Source organism: Epinephelus lanceolatus, chromosome 24 (assembly GCF_041903045.1).
Source record: "Epinephelus lanceolatus isolate andai-2023 chromosome 24, ASM4190304v1, whole genome shotgun sequence".
NCBI classification, from domain to species: domain Eukaryota; kingdom Metazoa; phylum Chordata; class Actinopteri; order Perciformes; family Serranidae; genus Epinephelus; species Epinephelus lanceolatus.
In genome coordinates, this window is record NC_135757.1 from 20042324 (window position 1) to 20062913 (window position 20590).

Here is a 20590-nt window from a genome sequence, read left to right on the forward strand (position 1 = left end):
GTAGTTTTTATCTGGTGGAGGGTCGCGTAGGGGAGCGTAGCGCGACAAAAATAGAAGGTAAAATAGAGAGTTGTCGCGCAGCAGACGGGGGTTGTCGCACCGCTCCCGTTGCCGGTGGAGCTGCTGTAATTGATTAACAGGGGGGCGAGCTGCTGCGGGACTCGCGCTGCAGACGTGTCGCGCCGGCGTGCCCGGTGGACCCCGGCCATTATATTCATTGTGCCGACAGTGGCTTGGAAAACTGCCCATAACCATGTCACACGGGGAAGAGGGAAGAGGGAAGGCGGCTGGAGTTCCTCCAATATTTGTGGTTAGATTATCATGTTTTTTTATTGACAAAAATATAGGCTGCTTTGGCTGATTTTTTTATGCGCACATGTGCCCCTAAATATGTTTTACAGTTCGCACACACCTATTTTTAGTCACAAATGCGAGTGAAACGCTCGCACTGTCGAGCCCTGTGGGGACTTTCTGTGAGCTTACCGGGATGAGCGTTCAGCCTGATAAGTGCCATGGATTTTATGCCGAGACAGTGGGTCGGGTCCACTCGATCAATGGCCGACCCCCCTGGCTGTTGGGAGGGCTGCCCATCCACTTGATCGGGCCAGAAGAGGGCGCAAAGTATCTGGGTGTTAGGATTAACCCATGAACAGGGACTGTCCCTGTGGATATCGGCGAGCAGATCCAGCGGTGGATCACTGCCATCGGAAGTACACCTTTGGGCGGATGTCACGATTTGGTACGAGTTTGAGGAAGACTCCTTGGAGATAGCGCAGCTTGAAAAAGTGAATAAGTACACCGGTGCTCATTGGGGAACTACCTGAGATTCAAAGGGTGCAGGCAGGGCTGTTTGAAGACACTCTGGGGGCCCCAGGCAAGAGGCACCTTTGTCATTTATAAAAAGATAAATCACTTTTCTGTAATACATCAATGATATTAATGGAATAAATTACTTATTGACTTATTCATACTTCAAAAACAGCATCAATAAGTGATTAACATGGGGGGGATCAAAATAAAATAAATAAATGAAATAAAAATCAACCAGCCACCCTCCTCCTCTGACAAGTAAAGAACAGTCCCTTCACAAGTAAAGAACAGTCCCTAAAGTGTGGTGAGGTTTGTCGGCCGTTGCAATTTGTGGCAGCGAAACCACAGCCAAGGGAACGGGCTTGGCAGAATCAGTGGGGAAAGAAGACCCTGTTGAGCTTGACTCTAGTCTGGCACTGTGAAGAGACAGGAGAGGTGTAGAATAAGTGGGAGGAGAGATTCAGCAGAACATTGCAACATATCCATCTTAGAGTGGGAGTGTTCTATTCATTTTGTTAGTGAGATGATGCAGGCATTCTGCAAGTGGCAGGCGGAGGAACACGCTAAGGCAGAAGCTGATTTAGACAAAAATATATCCTATATAAAGGTCCGCTCCAGTAGGACCAAGGCTGCTGAGAGAGCAGACAAGACCTCTGACCCTCAGTTTGTTGAACATTTGGGACATGAGGACTTCACAGGAATAGAGATGCAGTCTGCTGAGAAAGCAGAGCCGACCTCTGTCCCTTTGGAGTTTGCTGAAGATTTGGGACACGAGGACTTCACACCACAGATGGAAAAAGTCCCCAAGATTGCGTCACAAACAGAGTTATCTGACTGCATGTCACCTAAAGAGGTGTCTCCCACTGCTTCAGTCGCCTCCGGTGAGGACATAAAGTCTGCTGAGGAAGCAGACCTGATCTCTGTCCCTCGGGAGAGTATGGGTGTGGCAGATGAAATTGTTATAAATGAGGGTGGCATGGACAGACCGATAGAGAGCAACCTTCTAACAGACATAGACTAATTAAGCTCATTTCCACAACAAGTGACTTAGACATTTCTGAAGTTCAGCTTAGATGACCACTGTTTGAAAAAAAACAGTGCTTTGACTCAAATCTCATGCACATGTGCTTTACTAAAGTGTCCAGAGAAAGAATTTGAGCAGGGAGATGCAGCATGTAATGCTGCTTAGGAATTACATTATTCTCAGGAAACAGCTGCTTAAACTGTTTGAGATGCTGTTCAATCATTTGTTTCAGTCTTAATAAACTTTGCACAGATAAAATGGGGGCAAAAAGTATCTGAACTATCTCAAGTCCAAAACAAACTGAACATTGAATTTTTCTGGAATCAATGAAATCTCCTTGCACAGACACAGGTAGTCAGGTGCTGGTAGGCAGCAGGAATGTGTGTAATCAGCTTGACAAACAAATCCTCCACACACTGACATAGACTTTACTATACTTTATTTGAAAGAACAATGCGTTTCGCGTTCAGCGTCATCAGGTTCACCTCAGGTCTCCGGGCAGGTCACCTGAGGTGAACCTGATGACACTGAACGCGAAACGCGGTGTTCCCTCAAATAAAGTAAAGTCTACGTCAGCGTGCGGAGGATTTGTTTGTCAAGCTGATATTCATTTTTCTCTATGATGTTCGATAGAAAAAGCATGATCTTCAACAGTATCAGCATTTGTCCAGAGGACTGTTTAAGTTTGTTGTCATTAGAAAACAGTGGGTTGGATTTGAAAAGGCTCCCACCAAAGGAGAGCCCAACTTTATGGCAGCTCTGTGATGCAGTGTTGATTATCATAGCCGTAGCCAGCTATGAGGACACCGAGGTCCGGACCTTGGTAAAAATTTCAAAGAGAAAAGAAAATGAGAAGCCCCAAACAGCAGGGTAAACATATTAACACAGCTTTTATTTCTCTAAAAATCGGCCAGATATAAAATGCCTCCGGTAAATGAACATCACTCTGTAGCGCACCGGCTGGAATGCCTACTGAGAATTCTTTGGCTTTGTTATTTACGTGGTTGGGTCAGGAAAATGCGGCCCAAGCCGTGTGCTCACCTGTGTGTGTGTGTGTGTGTGTGTGTGTGTGTGTGTGTGTGTGTGTGTTTGTGTGTGTGTGGGCATCGGGGCAAAACTCTGCCGTGCGCAATACAGACAGCAAAGGAGAATTGTAAATGTGCAACCACATAGAGACAGAAATGACATGCTGTCAAGTAATTAAGGTAAATAACATAAGGCTATTTAGATCATTTGATAAAAGGACAAGGTATAGACCTGTTCTATAGGCCTGGATATGACATTTTTCTTTTGATGACTGAAATGTTTAACCACTAATCCTTAGCAATAGTGTGTTTATCAGTAAAATCAGAACATTTTTCACACATAAAAAGCACAAAGATTTTGAAATCTAGACATATTCTGCCATCATAACTTGGCTCTCAGAATTCACCAAATTGATGCCTTTAAATCAAAAGTATACAAATCTTTCTCCTGGGGGAGCATGCCCCTCTAGAGGCTTTTTGGTAATTTTGGTATGAATTTTGCTAAAACTGGTTAAAGGGGTCTCTTTACCTCTCACCTCAATATGTCTCAGTGAAAATGGGTTTTTAGGGTCCTTACAATGGAAAATCTCTCCCTCCTCACTCACTCTGAAAAGATCATTATTGTTGTACTAAACCTACTAGGACAAAGTAGGCTGCCATAAAAAAAAACTATCACCTCACTGTATAGGATTATGTACAGTCTACTATAAAGTAGCTATTAGCTAGAGTGGTCCAAACTGATGTTAAAATGCATATATACAGATGACTATAAAGTAGCTTTGAGCTGGTGTGGTCCAAACTGATGTTAAAATGCATGTATTTTTTTAGTCAAATAATGTGCAATAATTTTCTGCAGCTGGGATGAAAAGCTTCTGAATGGTGATATCCTGCATGTGAGTCGTGACCCTTTTGAAAAAAGGATCCTGAAAATTGTCCAGTATCACCAGCACCGCCTCTTGAAGCTGCTCCATACTGTCTGAATGTCTTTCCAAGATCCTATTCAGTATGTCCCTCAGGGTTTTTAGAAGAGCAGCTTGATACTGCTTGACTCCAGAGACAATGCTGTTGATGCTCCTCTGAAACATAAAAAAAATAAAAATAAAAGAGAAACATTAAAGACACATCCTGTATGTCCATGACCAATAATTAGCATAACCCTTCAAGAGGTTGTAAAACAAGGGAGCGAGCCCACCAGTGAAGGCTATTGTGTTTGAGAGGAGGAAAGTCCGAGAGTGAGTGATGTGAACTTTGAGGATCTACACTCATCAGTAAGCTCGTTCCAGATGAACCGCGCAGTGGTGCTGAGGAGAGACAAGCTGCAGTCAAGTCGGAGGCTGAATCCAAATGTTCACCCTCTGGACTTGCGGACTGAAACCTCACAAACTTCAGCTGTACGTTGTGTGACATATTTACTGACATCACATAAAGTAGACACTGCAAGCAACTGATAGACAGCCCTCGACTGGTTTACTCGTTGGCATGGAAACATTCAACTATCGCTGCTGTCATATTCATGTGTGTCATATAAGTTGATGAACAGTGCCTACTCCTCTGTCCCTGCAGATAACAAGATGTAAATCCCATGTATAGCCTTTTTGAGACTGAACAAAAACGTATTAATATATCTCTATTTAACAGGCTGCAGCGTTTACAAACAGAAATGTTTGTAAATAAGGACAGGACTATAACTCAATAAATTGGGCATTACTTACCTTCTTTTGTTGTTGTTTTTTTTCAGACATTTTTCAGCCTATTTCACTACACAGCGTGATAGGCTGCAATAATAAAATACATTTTCAGTCCCTCTACAGCCTCGACTTAAAGAAGCAACAGATAGCATTTTTGCCTATATATATCATTATGAAAATAATGTGGGTTGCACAGGGTAGTATACACAGTAAAATCAGACTATCAGCGTTTACATAGGTTACTTAATGGCTTTGCAATCTTTGCAATAAGCTTCTGCTGCCGGGACGAATATTCGCGGAAAAAATCTGCTTTATGGCAGGAAATGCGTCATGTATTGCCAAACTGGTCGGTCAGCCAATCAGGGACTGGAGCTGGTTGTTATGAGGAGCTGGCAGGGGCAAGAGATAGTTGAGTCAGGAGCACAATGGCAGATGGACAAAGTTTGGAGATAAGTGAGAAATGGCCTCCCAAAAGAAAACGAGCTAATCTATCTGAGGAGGCGAGGATGCACAAAAAGGAGAGTGATAAAAGAAGAGGAAAAACCAGAGTAAACCTCAGTCAGGTGTTTCACGAGATGGAGGGAGCTACGTGACCAAAGAGGCTTCTAAACAGATGCCCAGCTAGCTTTCTTTCTAATGGATCAGTAAGTAACACGGCTAAATGTTAGCTAGACGAGAGAGGACTGTACTGTACTGGCTGCTAGTTCATTCCTAGCTGGCCAGCATTGCAAATCGCAGCAACCAGGGACCAGGTAGCAAGTGCTGGTCAGCTGACATCCTTGTTGCCATTCTACGGCAGCCCTCGGACAGTGATACACCACACCCCCGCCGTCACCGCCCCCGCCCCCGCCATCACCGCCGCAGCTACTGGGCACCCAGCATCTCTGACCGGGAGAAGTGGAGTAAAATCCTCTCCTCTGCTCCCGTTTGTCTGGTGAACGCCTTTCCTCTGTCAATACACTCTGCCAGCAGTTTAATAATATTGATGCCAGTTGTAACATTTGAATCTTTTAGTAGTAAGCCATGTTCTAAGCGGGATAATGTATAGTGAGCCAGTGACTGTTGAAAAATAACTCCGCTGCGCATCGGGGTATCATTCCCCTGTGGGAAGTTATTTTTCAACAGTCACCGGCTCACTATAGGCCTACATTAGGGTTGGGTCGGTTCTCGGTAATACCAGTTCGGTCCGGTACGCCGTATTGGACCGGGTTTTATTTTTTGAGACCGACCGGACCGGAGCGGACGCCGCAGAGGTCCGCCCGGTAAAAGTGGACGTCCGCAAGCCCTGTGCGCGCAAAGCACGACCGCGCGGACTTCGCTCCGTGCACCAGTGTCACACAAAAGACTGTTAGGCATGTATTTTTCACATCGCAGGGATTTTTCACGGACATTTTTACACGTAGTCTGCTCCGCTTATAGTAAGCCCGAGTCTGTGAGCACCTGTGTCTGCCTCTTCACCAAGCGCACAGCAAGCAGGAGAGAGAGGGGGGTGGGGCGGGGACTGAGCTAGGAGGTGCGAGTGCGCATGCGCCTCTACTGTAGCCTGGAGTTTGTTTAATAGTGACGGAGAGTCGATAATGGCGGACAGTTTAGTCTCAACGAAATCAAGGAATGCGCCACTATGGCAACACTTTGGCTTTGAGCCAGACGAAGGAGGCAACCCTTGTTTGCACTGATTGAGTAAGCTGCAAAATTTATTTGTAAGGAATAAAAGAAACAACTTGTTACTGTCACTCTGTTGTCCTAAGGTTGTTTTTTATTTTAAATGAGTAAATTGCGCCCCCAAGTGGCAAAAATCCGGTATTACCGACTTGATGCGTTTTTTTTACAAAAAAATGGACCGTTTTTTTTTTTTTTTTCCATACCGACCCAACCCTAATTCTGGAGCTGGCAAAAACATCGTAAAATATTCTCCCTTGTCTGACATGATTTTCCCATTTATACGTGGTCCTTATCACTATTTAAATATTTAAATATTTTTCTACTTTTTTGTACACTTTAAATAAACCTCATGATCTTATATATTTATAGAAATTGTGTATTGACTCACTGAACTGGCATTAGATGCCCTTATTTAGAATATTTATACATCCTTCCCCTTGATCCCTTTAGATATATGTTTTACTCTTGATTGTTTTATCATTTGCAGAGTTAAAAGGGCCTTTATGGATGCTCAGATTTATCATGATGTATACTTTTTTCTATTTTTTTCTAATTTATTGTTATATCATTTCCTGACAGGTGAGGCTGATGCTCATCAGTCCAATTAATTCCTCCAGTGCTCTGATTGGTTGACATGAGACAGCCTATGTATATATATGCAAGTGGTGTGATGCTGCCTGTTTATTATACCTGATGAAGGTCGTCCAGACCGAAACATTGTGTGACACTCAATAAACCATTCAGCAGTGAGTGAGACAGTGTGAGGGAGCCTTCTTTCATTTATATATTTTGGGGTGGCGCCTTCCTCCTACACACCTGCCGTTGTTCGGGCATGCAGAGATTTTTCCACTTTTTTGTGCGTGTATTCCTGACAAGTAATATGGGACTGGTGTTGCTCTAACAATATTGTTAGAGCAACACCAGTCCCATATTATTTGCCATATGGGAATACTTATAAAACCATCCATAAATATATGCTGATTACTAGTGAATATTAATATGATTAAAATTGTCTTTAATCTGGTGCATTGTTTAACATACAATTTGAAAAATATGTGAAAAATATTAATGATACTGAGTTATGGCAGTGCAATACCTGTGACAGGTGGCATTGTTCCCGGACATTGATGGCAAATGCAGCTGCACATCTGAAAAGATCCTCAGTTAATGCACCAGCTCCTCCCTGTGGACACCATATGTTAAAATACAATTAGAGGCAATGCTTATTAACACAAATGTTACATTTATCTGTAGGATACATCTGTATTTCATTTTCATTTGAAACAAACAGGCAGTACTGGGTTGGTGTTAACACAACATGCTGTCATAAAAATTTACCAGGTCAAATGGGAGCAGATCAGAAAACAAGGTGACTTTGTGCTAACATATGATCAAATATGCTTAATAAGGTAGTTGTGCAATATTATCATGCAAGGTAGCCAACATTAGCATCAGCTTACCTGATGACCAGTAAACTGAATCTGAAAATCCTGAGGCTCTTGCTGTAGTATTTCATTTGGAGGGATAGTTGTGTTGACTCCACTGGTGGTCCTTTGCATCCCTCTTGTTTGAGTGGCACAGTCAGAAAAAAATGGTATATCAAAATGTCCTCCTTCAACCCGAGATGGCTCAGATGTGGCGGCTGTCTTTCAACCAGCAGGCGGGTGCCAACAGGGCAAGCAGATGGAAGCGGACGGTGTTAGCCTATTGGAAATTGCAACTAACGGCAAAATCAAGTTTTGTAAGCACGGCGAGACAAAAATTAAATATACTTGTGTAACCCAGGTTATTTTCTGTAGATGCTGTAATTTCCAGAGGTTCCCTAAACGCCTCTCATGTATAGCCTATTGGTAGATGCTGTAAATGTCCAGAGGTTCCCTGAACGCCTCACACAGACACTATGGAGGAGTCCCTCGTCTTGTCTCTGCACGGCAACACGCAGCTAAGACAGGTGGTTTGTAGTTGGAAACAGCAAAATGAGACTTTAAGGTCAGAGTTACACGAGCTAAAACTGTGTTAAACTGTTGAAGTTAGAGCTGGCGTGTCACCAGAGAGAGGAAAGGAGGAGCTGTGGAGAGAAATCTTCAGGAAGAACTCCGGCGGTATTTCCGCCATTGTTCGGATTATCCTGGTGAGTTAGCCACACGAAGCTAGCTATTAGCATCAAGGGTTGTCTGCAACAAATTAAACTGTGTGTTATTTCATCTTAAGAGTGATTGTGAAACTAAAAACCAGTCAGGATATAAGGTTGTGTGACACAATGTGAACATGGCCAATGGTAAAAAGCTATTTTAGCTGCTCATTGTTGTTTGTTTAACTGAGGCCTGGAAGAGCGCATTGGGCGATTGTGCATATTTAGTGTGCTTAAAAGCTGATGTGTGTGTATTTAAAAAAAATGTTAAAAGGGTCAGATATGTGTTTAAAAGCTGAAGTGTTATTTAAAAATGTTAAAAGCCAAATATGTGCAGATATTTCCATTCAATTTAGTTCATGATTACAGTTGTAGAGGTTTACCTGGTGAAGATGCAAACACAATTTTTATTTCAAGTGATGGACAGTTAAAAGAGACAATTTATAGCATGTGATAAGCTAACTGCTCTGCACACTTGTGTGCAGGCTGTTTTTTTTTTTTGGAGGAACGATCCTGTTGTGACATCCGAGGAGCTGCTCATCTGTGGTCAAGGTCATCACCGCTGCTCATGGATGTCTTCTTCGCGTCAGGACATTTGCTGTTCTAGGAGGGTGGTAGGAAATCCAGCTGAGGAGAACTTTATTTTTTTTTTGTGCTTTTTCTCCTGAGATCTCAGGTTTTTGTTCTTGGGCTCAAGATAAACTACAAACTGAGGAAATTGATGTCATAAGGAAACTCAGGGTGGACAGACAAGGTTAAAGGAACATTCAAAGGGAAAAAAGTGAAGTGGTACCACATTTATTATTATTTTTGGAGCACTGAGTGCCCATTTTCTTATTTCTGGTTTACTGATATTTTGGGCTACATTTATTTTGGGGATTTATATTATTTTATTTTCGTGGTATATTTGAGTTATTTGTACCAAACAAGGAAATTTCTGTTAAAGGAATGTGCTGAACGTAAAAAGGTACAAAGAGTTTAAACTGAACATAATACCTATATAAAGAGGATTTGCTGCTTTTCATAAGTTGGAGTCGTGTGTGGTTTGTGTGGGTTGGAGGTCTTTATTTGCTCTCTCTCTGCAGAGCCGCTACTGCCAATCTCCTTAAAAGAACCTAGTGAATATTTGATCTGGAAGTGAGCAAGCCTGTAATCATTCTGAACTGTAAGATCCCGGGTCTAAGATATTTGACAGGAATCTCAGACTTAGATACCGTAGATATTATACCCGGGGTCAGCAGCATAGATTTCTGTTACAAAGTGAAGGTTGCACTCACAGGTTACACTTGCAAACTAGATGTAGCGCAAACAGAGAATGTTAATTCCACACTACCACTACCTGGCGCCCACTGGTCTGCTGTGCTAATGGCCTGGCTCATTGGCGTGGTCAATACCAAATCAGGAATTGGGGGGGGGGGTTCATTCTGAAACTTAATGTAACTTACAAATATTAATGCCAATCCAGAATTTTAAATGGGTATTTAACAACTAACACGTATTTTGTGGTTATAATACCCAAAGATGATTTGTTTTATTATCATCATTTAAAGGGCCAGTGTGTAAAATGGGTTGAAAACAGTGACATCAGTGGTCAAATTCTAGATTGCAGGGCTCACTCGCTCACCCCTCCCGTCGGGTAAATGACGGTGGCCTCGTAGGGACAAAAAGCCTTGCGCACGAGTTTTTCAGGAGTAGGTCTATCTAACAACGAGGTGAATGTTTATTTAGAAATCTAAGCCATGTTACGATATTGTAATGAATCCCTCACGAGCAGGAGACCAGAGGAGTGTTCGGGAAAAAGGCCAGTTTATTTGAGCACTCCAGAAACTCCGGTAACACTCCAGGGGGTAAACGACTCCGTCCCAAACTCTGACTCTTCTAGCGTAACAGACACACTTCATAACTTTACACACATACTCGTTTACCATACCGAGTGGGGACCCCCTCCCCTCTCTGCTCAATCTCCAGCCCGCACACTGACTGACAGCGTAGCCGGTAAACAGAGCTCAGCTGTTTATTTAGCCTAGCGATATCTCCGGACTATAGTAGCTGCAATGGACGACTCTGAACGCGATTTTGAAGAGTTTCTTGTAGCGGACACAGACTCAGAGCCATACCTGTTTGAGCCGGAGCATACAGATGAGGAACTCCATGTGTTTGATGCTGAGCGGGCGAGGAGGAGGGTGTGTCTGCAGACCTGGAGACTGCAGATTGAGACCTGCAGATCTGGACCCGCAGTTCTGGACACCTTGTATTTCGCGACAGCGCCCTCTATTTCATTGGAAGCCAACATACTATTAAAACTATTGAATATGGCCGACGACGATCCGAATGTGAATCATATTATTTGTTTCAACTATTTTGTTGACTTGAATTAGAGAGCGAACTTCATGTTTTACAGTGATACGTTTAAAATGATATGACTGTCTTTACCACGATAGTCTGAAAGGCACGTCAAATATGGGTTAAAGTAGTAGGTAATAGTTTAGCTTGTTAGCAATGAACTGTTTGACCTGCACATTTTGTTTCATGAAACCGAAGCGCGATGACGAATAATTTTAGCATGTGCTTTAAATTAAACTTGAATAAATGATTAAAACAATGAAATGGATGATATGAGAAAAACGTGTATAGGCTTACGTTTTCATACAAGCATGAAACTGTTTACATATTGGCAATTAGTGTACTTTATGCTAAAAGTTAATTTTGTATTCATGTATATCATGTAATACACCTTTATTTTTTTTAATATATTTTTTCCTTTATTATTCATAATATTATATATCACCTGTGTTTATATCACTACATTGATATTACTCTATAGCATATATTTAGAGATTTTGTGGATAGAAATTAAGCTCATCCAGCGCAGATGATCAGAAATGTATTTTTGTCTATTATTAGGTTTTGGCCTTGTTTATGTGTGTAAAACGGTTGAAAAATCTTAACTTTGAATAATTAGGGACTCTCTTTTTAAGGTGCACATAACAATCCAGAAAGGGGAAACCACAGTGAAGTGGAGGAGTTTTGTGGAGGATCGAAAGGCAGATGAGGAAGGAAGGGGCACTATTGTTAATATGTCGATATAATAATGTATTTGCTATGCTCCAGAATCTTCAGTATTTCAGTGTAGACTGTGATAGGTATTTAATTTTTTTTTAAATGTTTCTGTTTTCAATTTTGTGATATGTTTGATTTCTTTTTTTTGTAGATCTCCCTGATGTGTGATGTAACCACTGCACACAATAAAACATTTCAAACCATTTCAGTATTTCACAGCCTTTGTTTCAAATTCCCACAACAAAAGTGAGCACTGGACACCCAAGACCAGACATTTCCTATTATATGTTGTAGCAGGTTTGATCAATGCAGTGCAAGTTTTTGGCGTGCCAGTCAGAGCAGTCTGATGAATATTAAGAAATAAAGAGCTAAAATAGTTGGATCAAACCATACAAAACAACCAGCAAACAATAATAATGCAGAACAGCACCCAGGCATAAATCAACAATTAAATCTTGGTATTTTTATTTGGGTGTAATAAAATTTTAAAATTGTAAATTGTAATAAAGCATTAAAAGTCCAACTTCTTTCAAACAGTGGTGTTTGGGTGAGACGCTGATTTAGTTGCAGTTATACAGCCGTCCAGTAGGGGACAAAAAACAAGGGGTCTAGAACTGCGGGTCCACAATTGCAGGTCTGAATCTGCAGTCTCCGGGTCTGCAGAGACATACTATTGGGCGAGAAGAGAGGCTGAATGCACATAATGGGATTCGGTGCTACTGCTACCATCGTTGGGGAGATATATCATCAGGAGCAAAAGCGCCGCAGAGAGTGCATCACAAGGAGTGAAGTTGCGTCTTCTTTTCCTCGCAGATGACAGTTCGGGTTCATTCTCTCCTGTTGCGTGGTAAGTGTGGTCCATTCGCAAACTTTATAACTAAAAAAACTTTTCACTACTCTCTATCGACGAACTACTAACACCCTCTGCTGTTTCCTCCTCCTTCCTTCCGCTGTCTTCGTTGGTTCATTTATACACGCGAAACGCGTTCTCTGGCTGGCTGGATTGTCCGCTCGGGCTGCCTTACATACATGGCGGCGCAAGATGGCGACCTCTCTAAAACAAGGCCCTTGCTATATATATATATATATATATATATATATATATATACAGTACAGGCCAAAAGTTTGGACACACCTTCTCATTCAATGCGTTTTCTTTATTTTCATGACTATTTACATTGTAGATTCTCACTGAAGGCATCAAAACTATGAATAAACACGTGGAGTTATGTACTTAACAAAAAAAGGTGAAATAACTGAAAACATGTTTTATATTCTATTTTCTTCAAAATAGCCACCCTTTGCTCTGATTACTGCTTTGCACACTCTTGGCATTCTCTCCATGAGCTTCAAGAAGTAGTCACCTGAAATGGTTTTCCAACAGTCTTGAAGGAGTTCCCAGAGGTGTTTAGCACTTGTTGGCCCCTTTGCCTTCACTCTGCGGTCCAGCTCACCCCAAACCATCTCGATTGGGTTCAGGTCCGGTGACTGTGGAGGCCAGGTCATCTGCTGCAGCACTCCATCACTCTCCTTCTTGGTCAAATAGCCCTTACACAGCCTGGAGGTGTGTTTGGGGTCATTGTCCTGTTGAAAAATAAATGATCGTCCAACTAAACGCAAACCGGATGGGATGGCATGTCGCTGCAGGATGCTGTGGTAGCCATGCTGGTTCAGTGTGCCTTCAATTTTGAATAAATCCCCAACAGTGTCACCAGCAAAACACCCCCACACCATCACACCTCCTCCTCCATGCTTCACAGTGGGAACCAGGCATGTGGAATCCATCCGTTCACCTTTTCTGCGTCTCACAAAGACACGGCGGTTGGAACCAAAGATCTCAAATTTGGACTCATCAGACCAAAGCACAGATTTCCACTGGTCTAATGTCCATTCCTTGTGTTTCTTGGCCCAAACAAATCTCTTCTGCTTGTTGCTTCTCCTTAGCAGTGGTTTCCTAGCAGTTATTTGACCATGAAGGCCTGATTGGCGCAGTCTCCTCTTAACAGTTGTTCTAGAGATGGGTCTGCTGCTAGAACTCTGTGTGGCATTCATCTGGTCTCTGATCTGAGCTGCTGTTAACTTGCGATTTCTGAGGCTGGTGACTCGGATGAACTTATCCTCAGAAGCAGAGGTGACTCTTGGGCTTCCTTTCCTGGGTCGGTCCTCATGTGTGCCAGTTTCGTTGTAGCGCTTGATGGTTTTTGAGACTCCACTTGGGGACACATTTAAAGTTTTTGCAATTTTCCGGACTGACTGACCTTCATTTCTTAAAGTAATGATGGCCACTCGTTTTTCTTTAGTTAGCTGATTGGTTCTTGCCATAATATGAATTTTAACAGTTGTCCAATAGGGCTGTCGGCTGTGTATTAACCTGACTTCTGCACAACACAACTGATGGTCCCAACCCCATTGATAAAGCAAGAAATTCCACTAATTAACCCTGATAAGGCACACCTGTGAAGTGGAAACCATTTCAGGTGACTACCTCTTGAAGCTCATGGAGAGAATGCCAAGAGTGTGCAAAGCAGTAATCAGAGCAAAGGGTGGCTATTTTGAAGAAACTAGAATATAAAACATGTTTTCAGTTATTTCACCTTTTTTTGTTAAGTACATAACTCCACATGTGTTCATTCATAGTTTTGATGCCTTCAGTGAGAATCTACAATGTAAATAGTCATGAAAATAAAGAAAACGCATTGAATGAGAAGGTGTGTCCAAACTTTTGGCCTGTACTGTATATATATAAAAGCATAATTATAAGGCTACGAAAACCAAACGAATTTTATTTTATAGCGATTATACACTTGTATAAACATATTAATGGGTAGAAGATTCAGATTCAGATTGACAATAAACCATGCCAAATATTACACACTGGCCCTTTAAACTTAGACTGATACGTTGTGCAAATACTTCCCCTGACTGTAACAGTTAGGCCCAATTCCAATCCGGCCCCTAAAGACTCAAGCCCTGAACCCTCACTGACTTATCTAATCTCTAGATATATATTCTTTGTGTGTGGAATATAACCACTGGTATTCCTCTGACTTCATGTGTGTTTATGTACCATCTTAAATCTTTGTTAATGTAATGTTTCATTGTTTATCTATCTGTTTTTTCGCTCTCCTTCCATAACGTTAACGTTTGCATATCTGCCGACCGTGTTACTTCCAGTGTTCCGAGGGCAACCCCTGTATTTGACGTCACAACGCTATGAACTGTGGGTAATTTCCTTACCGTAAGTCTGCATCGATGCTGACCTACGGTAAGGGGGCATAAAGGGCTCACTCACTGACTCACTGACTTGACGATTTGACAATGGGACAGCCCTCACACACTCACACACTTCACATGAACACACCTCTAAGTCAGTGAGTCTGTAAGGGATCGGATTGGAATTGGGCCCAACTCCTATGGTCGCGTCTGTCACGGTTGGACGAAGAAGCTTTTTGAAGTAGAACTTGAATGAACAGAAATGTATTAATGATCCAAACATCAAAATTAATGTATTCTGACTGGAAGAACTCAATAGTGTCAACTGAATTCCAATATGGCCACCACTTTTCAAGATGGCGGCTATAACGTGACTCAAAATTAGCATTTTCGGAAGCTGTCCGATCACAGATATTGCATTAAGTTGAAGGGAAATATCCATCATTCACTGAAATGCTGTGGTCAAGCTCTATTGGTTTGTAATTTTTTGTAAGAGTGATGTCAAAGCACAACCAGGGCACACTGGTGACATCACTGCTGTGAGACTCAGCATGGGGTTCAGTGTCGGCTTGTTGTGTACTAACTGTAGTTGTAGTTTACTAACTGTTGTAGTGTGTGTACTCACTGTAGTTTGTAGTATACTTTAGTGTCTCAAATGCTATCTAATAAGCCCCTCTATATATCTCAACTAGAAGTTTAGTTAGTTGTAGTATTGTAGTTAGATAGCTGCACCTGAACTGACAGGATGTGCCAGCGCGGGAGAGCCGAGCCAAGGGTAACGGGGCTTCAGTTCCCTGGATGGTGTACAGATCGCACGGGACTTAAATGGCACTGGATGAACGATTGGGCTAGGTGTAGGGCACCAGATGCTTGAACCTAGTTGCATCCCATATTTCAATGTGCTTTAATGTTTTGTACAGTTGGGTGGTAAAAGGATAAACCCTCGACCTATAACTGTATAACACAAGATGTCTGCCAATAATCCACTGAGTTGCGCTACTAAAACTGACTGGAGGAAGTGTTGCCTCTGTCAGACAGATACAAAAGAGGAGTTGATCTCTCCCCCTACCCATTATGAGTGAAGTTCTGATGGCTATTCGATGATAGCCAAAAACATACCACAATTTCAGGCAATCAACAAGTTGCCCATCAAGTTAAACCCATCCAGATTGGATGATGGAGGTGGTATTGAGGATACATTGAGGTTTGTTTGTTTGTTTGCTTGGAAGCAAAGGTCTTATGATGCCATATTCCACCGACAAGCGCATCCCTCGTTCAGCATGTGAAACGGTCTGCCTTTCAAGCTGCCTGCATATGGAGCCAGGCAACAGTGTGCGAAATGCAAACTGAAAGCCCTGCCAACTGGGGCTGGCAAAAAGATGGTGAGGTCTGGCAAGTTCTCTGGACAACCCTTCCACCCATTGCTCAAACTTGTGAGCAGGTGACAAAATGCGGCTGCAAGACTGAATGCCGAGGACGATGCAAATGCTATCACTTCATCCTGAAGTGTACACAGTTGTGTGCCTGCAAATGTGAGGACTAAAAGAAGAACCAATCAAAGCTGTACAGAGAGGGGGTGTGGTGGCGGGCCAAATAAAGTTGTCCTCCATAGAGGGGTGGTGGTGGCGGGTCAAATAAAGTTGTCCTCCGTGGAGGGGGTGTGGTGGAGGGTCAAATAAAGGTGTCCTCCGTGGAGGGGGTGTGGTGGCGGGTCAAATAAAGTTGTCCTCCGTGGAGGGTGGCGGGTCAATAAAGTTGTCCTCCATAGAGGGGGGAGTGGTGGCGGGCCAAAAGAGGAAAAGAAAAAAAAACCCACATAAGCCAATCAGTTTGTTCACATTGTTTGTAATTGAAGTAGGGTTGTGCCGATGAGCGATCCGATCACCCATCAGCGATAGAAGGGTTGTTTCAAGATGTCTCACGATGTTTCACGTACTATAAGCGGAGCGGACTCCGCGAGGAATGTCCACAGTCATTCGAGCTTTCATAGTCGAGCGCACTTCCGCGTTGTAGTTTCCTGTAAAAATGTCCGTGAAAAATCCCCGCGATGTGAAAAATACATGCCGAGCAGTCACTGATGCGCGGAGCGGAGTCCGCGCGGTCGTAAAATCTGAGCTTTGAGCACACAGGGCTTGCGGACGTCCGCTTTGAGTCCGCACGGACCTCCGCGGAATTCGTTCCGCGTATGTTCCGCCCGAGTATGTTCGGCCGCATGTCCCAGAGCGGTGAACAAACCAAACAACACAATGTCAGGAGAAATTGAAAAGATATGCCGTCTATGTAAAGTCAACTTGCTAATTAAGGAGTCATTACATGTTCAAGAGTTTTATAAAGCTGCTCAAACACCAAAGAGAGGCTATAAGTTTGTTTGGTTTGTTTGTTTGTTTGCTTGGAAGCAAAGGTCTTATGATGCCATATTCCACCGACAAGCGCATCCCTCGTTCAGCGGCGACGCATAATGACCCCCCCCCCCCCCCCCCCCCCCCGGGCGATGACATCGTTCATCTGCGATTTCACTAGATGGCGATAGGACGATAGGATATGGACAAGATTGCCCAACTCTGAAGTTAACATAACCCTATCAGAAAAGTGTCATCATATTTCTAATGCACTGGTCAACCCCAGATAAGCCATACTACATCTTCTAACATCAACATATATTTTGATGTATAGATCATCAAAATAGGATTATTCAATCAAAATATAGTTCAAACACCATTTAATACCACTTCGAATGGCAGCCATCTTGAAAAAAGGCGGCCATTTTGTTTTTTTAAGTGGACATCGCACTTTTCTGAGAGAGTAGGTTCTGAAGCACTTGTGTGCCAAATTTGGTGCTTGCATCACCAAGTGAAAGATTGTTTCAGCAATCTACTCCACTAAAACAACTATGTAGGCTAATTATACTCATCATACCACTAATTAGGAGAAGCTGATAAACAAGATTAATACAAGTTTTGCATTTAATAGTATTATCAATGATAATACAGATGATATTCAGTAAACATAAAGAGGAAAATTGCACTTGAGACAACATGGTATTCAACAGTATCTAGTTAAGTTATGTAGGTCGGAGGTCCAGCTGTTACAAAGACACCTTGTGGCAGGTTGTGGCATGATGTGGCAGGCTGTGGCAGGCTGTGGCATGATGTGGCAGGCTGTAGCATGATGTGGCAGGCTATGGCTGGCTGTGGCATGATGTGGCAGGCTGTGGCAGGTTGTGGCATGATGTGGCAGGCTGTGGCAAGTTGTGGCATGATGTGGCAGGCTGTGGCAGGCTGTGGCATGATGTGGCAGGCTGTGGCATGATGTGGCAGGCTGTGGCAGGCTGTGGCATGATGTGGCAGGCTGTGGCAGGCTGTGGCATGATGTGGCAGGTTGTGGCAGGCTGTGGAACTGCGTAGCAACTGTTATATTAAGATATTTTCATAATTGTATTTCATATTAGATATTGTAATATAGCTTGTGTTAATAGTACCCTTTATGCTATTGTTACATTCTGTCAGTCCAGCTGTTGCAAAGACACCCTGTCATGTTGTGGCAGGCTTTGGCACTGCGTAGCAACTGTTATGTTAAGATATTTTCATAATTGTATTTCATATTAGATATGTAAAACAAGTAATACAACCAAGGAAATATAGAAAATAAGAATAATATAAACACAGGGAAATATAAAATATTAAATATCAGAATAATAATAGTACAATATGTGCAGTATTTTACATTCACATTTACCCTATGGAACAGATATTAATATATATTTAGATAATATTAAGAAGTGCAAAACAAAGAGAAATTGTGCAAAACTTTGTACATTAAAATGTATAAACAAGTAGCTGATTTTTCCCTTAATTTTTATTTTGTATTCATCATGACTCCATGGCGGAAGTGGAAAGCAGAGTGACTGTCATAACAACAACACGGACCCGTGGGTTTTCCCAGGAAATGTGGCCCCGCCCTTACTGGCAGCGAGTCAAGTGAGGCGTTTCTGAACTGCCGAGCAGGTGCCAGGAGATGCCACAGGTTGCCACAGACTGCCACAGATTGCCACTGCGGTGCCACTACCTGCCAATGCCACTGGGAGGAGATCGTCTCCTCCAGTCTGACACTGACCTTGTGCCATGCAAAACCTCTGTCCAGACTGGAGTGCAAAAATATCACGGCTCTCGCTCCATTTCCCCTGTTAAATCAGCTGCAGTGCTCCCACCATACTCTATTCGCTAATAACGTTACATTCCTTCGGATGACAGATTGCATGTTTTTATTTCATCGCCATGTTAGAGCATTAACGTGAAGTTTTTGAAGGCAGCCTTACATGTGGCAGCCATCTTTCTTGCAGCCATAAACACTAGCAAATACTGTAAGTTACCTTAATCATCTGTTGTTTTTAGATTAGTTATGTCATTTATCCATTTTGCAGGCAGTATACTGATGTTTTAATTTTGCCCCGTTAGCTACATTATAAAGGATGGTGCTTTTATTTTGAAAGGGTAGATAAAGACCTGGTGTGACGTGCTAAACGAAGGAGGGTGTTGTACTTTTTGCTGTTATTTATTTATTTGTTTTACCCACCTTATTCCTAGCCCCCATGATATCTTGTTAAATTTAGCTTACTGTTAAATTTACAGAGCCCGAGCAAGGGTATGGTAAACATCTACTTCTTCTAAAAGAGGATCTTAAGACTCATGAACAGACACTAATACCTCTGGCGAACAATTGACCCTATACAGCATAGAATCAAATCATTATCAAGCATAAATTGAAGGCAGGACATCCTTCTCTGACACATGGTCACAGGAGCACATGGTGTGAGAAAAAGGGAAAAATATTTGTCCTAGTAATCATATTTAAAATGACATAAAATGTAAACAGAAATACATGTGTGTGCATGAAGTTGTAGAGAGCTTTTTTTCTTATTGTTGCCTCAGGGCAACGTTGTGCGATGAGGGGGACTTCTTGAGGGAGACTTTGCTAACAGTGTGTTTGAATATAATCATATATTACTTCATGTATTTGTGCACAAAACTAGCTGTAAATGCAGTAGTATTTTTATTCCAATTGAATTTTACTTCTTTGAACACATTTTGACAGAAAAATGGACGTAAGATCGTTCTGTGGGAGGACTGAGCAGGATCGGCATGTTAGGGAAATCCCATCTGACAGTGAGGACAGTGACATAGACAGAAATGACAGTGAGGAAGAGTGGAGTGGAGAGAAAGGTTTGAGCAGAACAGAAAAGTAGGTTTTTAATTTCATAAAGCAGACGGCATAGCTGTAGTTGTTCTGGTTGTATTTTCATTAGCATTTAGAGCTTACTTTTTACATATTATACATGAGAATCAATATGACATCACACTGGACAGTACAAAGCTAAGCCTGTATCAAGTCATATATGTAAATATGTTTCAAGTGTTTTTCAATTCTTTGTTTCATAATTGGTTGACATTGAGGCAAATCAGTAACACATACTCAGACTGATGACTAAACTCATATTTCAAAGGATGCAGCTGAGTTTTTTTTTTTTTTTTTTTTTGAATGGATAATTTTCTAATGTAGATGGAGAAAGCAGTCAGACAATAAAGCCAAGGATATCATACTAACACTGAGTGACAGACCTGTCATTCTGGTTGTTATTCTCTTCAGCAAATATAGATTTAATGCCAATCTGCTGTCAAACCTCTTTTGTTTTTATTATTTTTTAAGTCATTCCAAGCAAATAAAAACAGTGTTCACATTAGAGTGGGGTGTACATGAAAATACAGAACAAAGTACTTCCTATATTTATACATTAAGGGAGGGTGCATTTCCTTTTTCAATTTTTCAGATAATTTGGTATTAAAGTTAAACAGTAAGGGTGGCAGTCTATTCCTCTCTGTAGGTAAGTAATTAAAACTGTACTGCTGCTTACAGGAACAATCTTCTTTTGTTCTGGGTGAATGTTTAACACTGACATTGAAGCCTCAAATTCAGCTTATTG

General features: G+C 42.1%; 1 long non-coding RNA gene across 1 annotated transcript; it reads left to right on the forward strand.

Moving 5' to 3' along the window:
- The first annotated feature begins 8103 nt into the window (after positions 1-8103).
- Positions 8104-11604, forward strand: LOC144461938 (uncharacterized). Its single transcript, XR_013490518.1, has 2 exons — positions 8104-8340; positions 8826-11604. It is a non-coding gene; the product is annotated as an uncharacterized LOC144461938 (long non-coding RNA).
- Positions 11605-20590: the final 8986 nt, after the last annotated feature.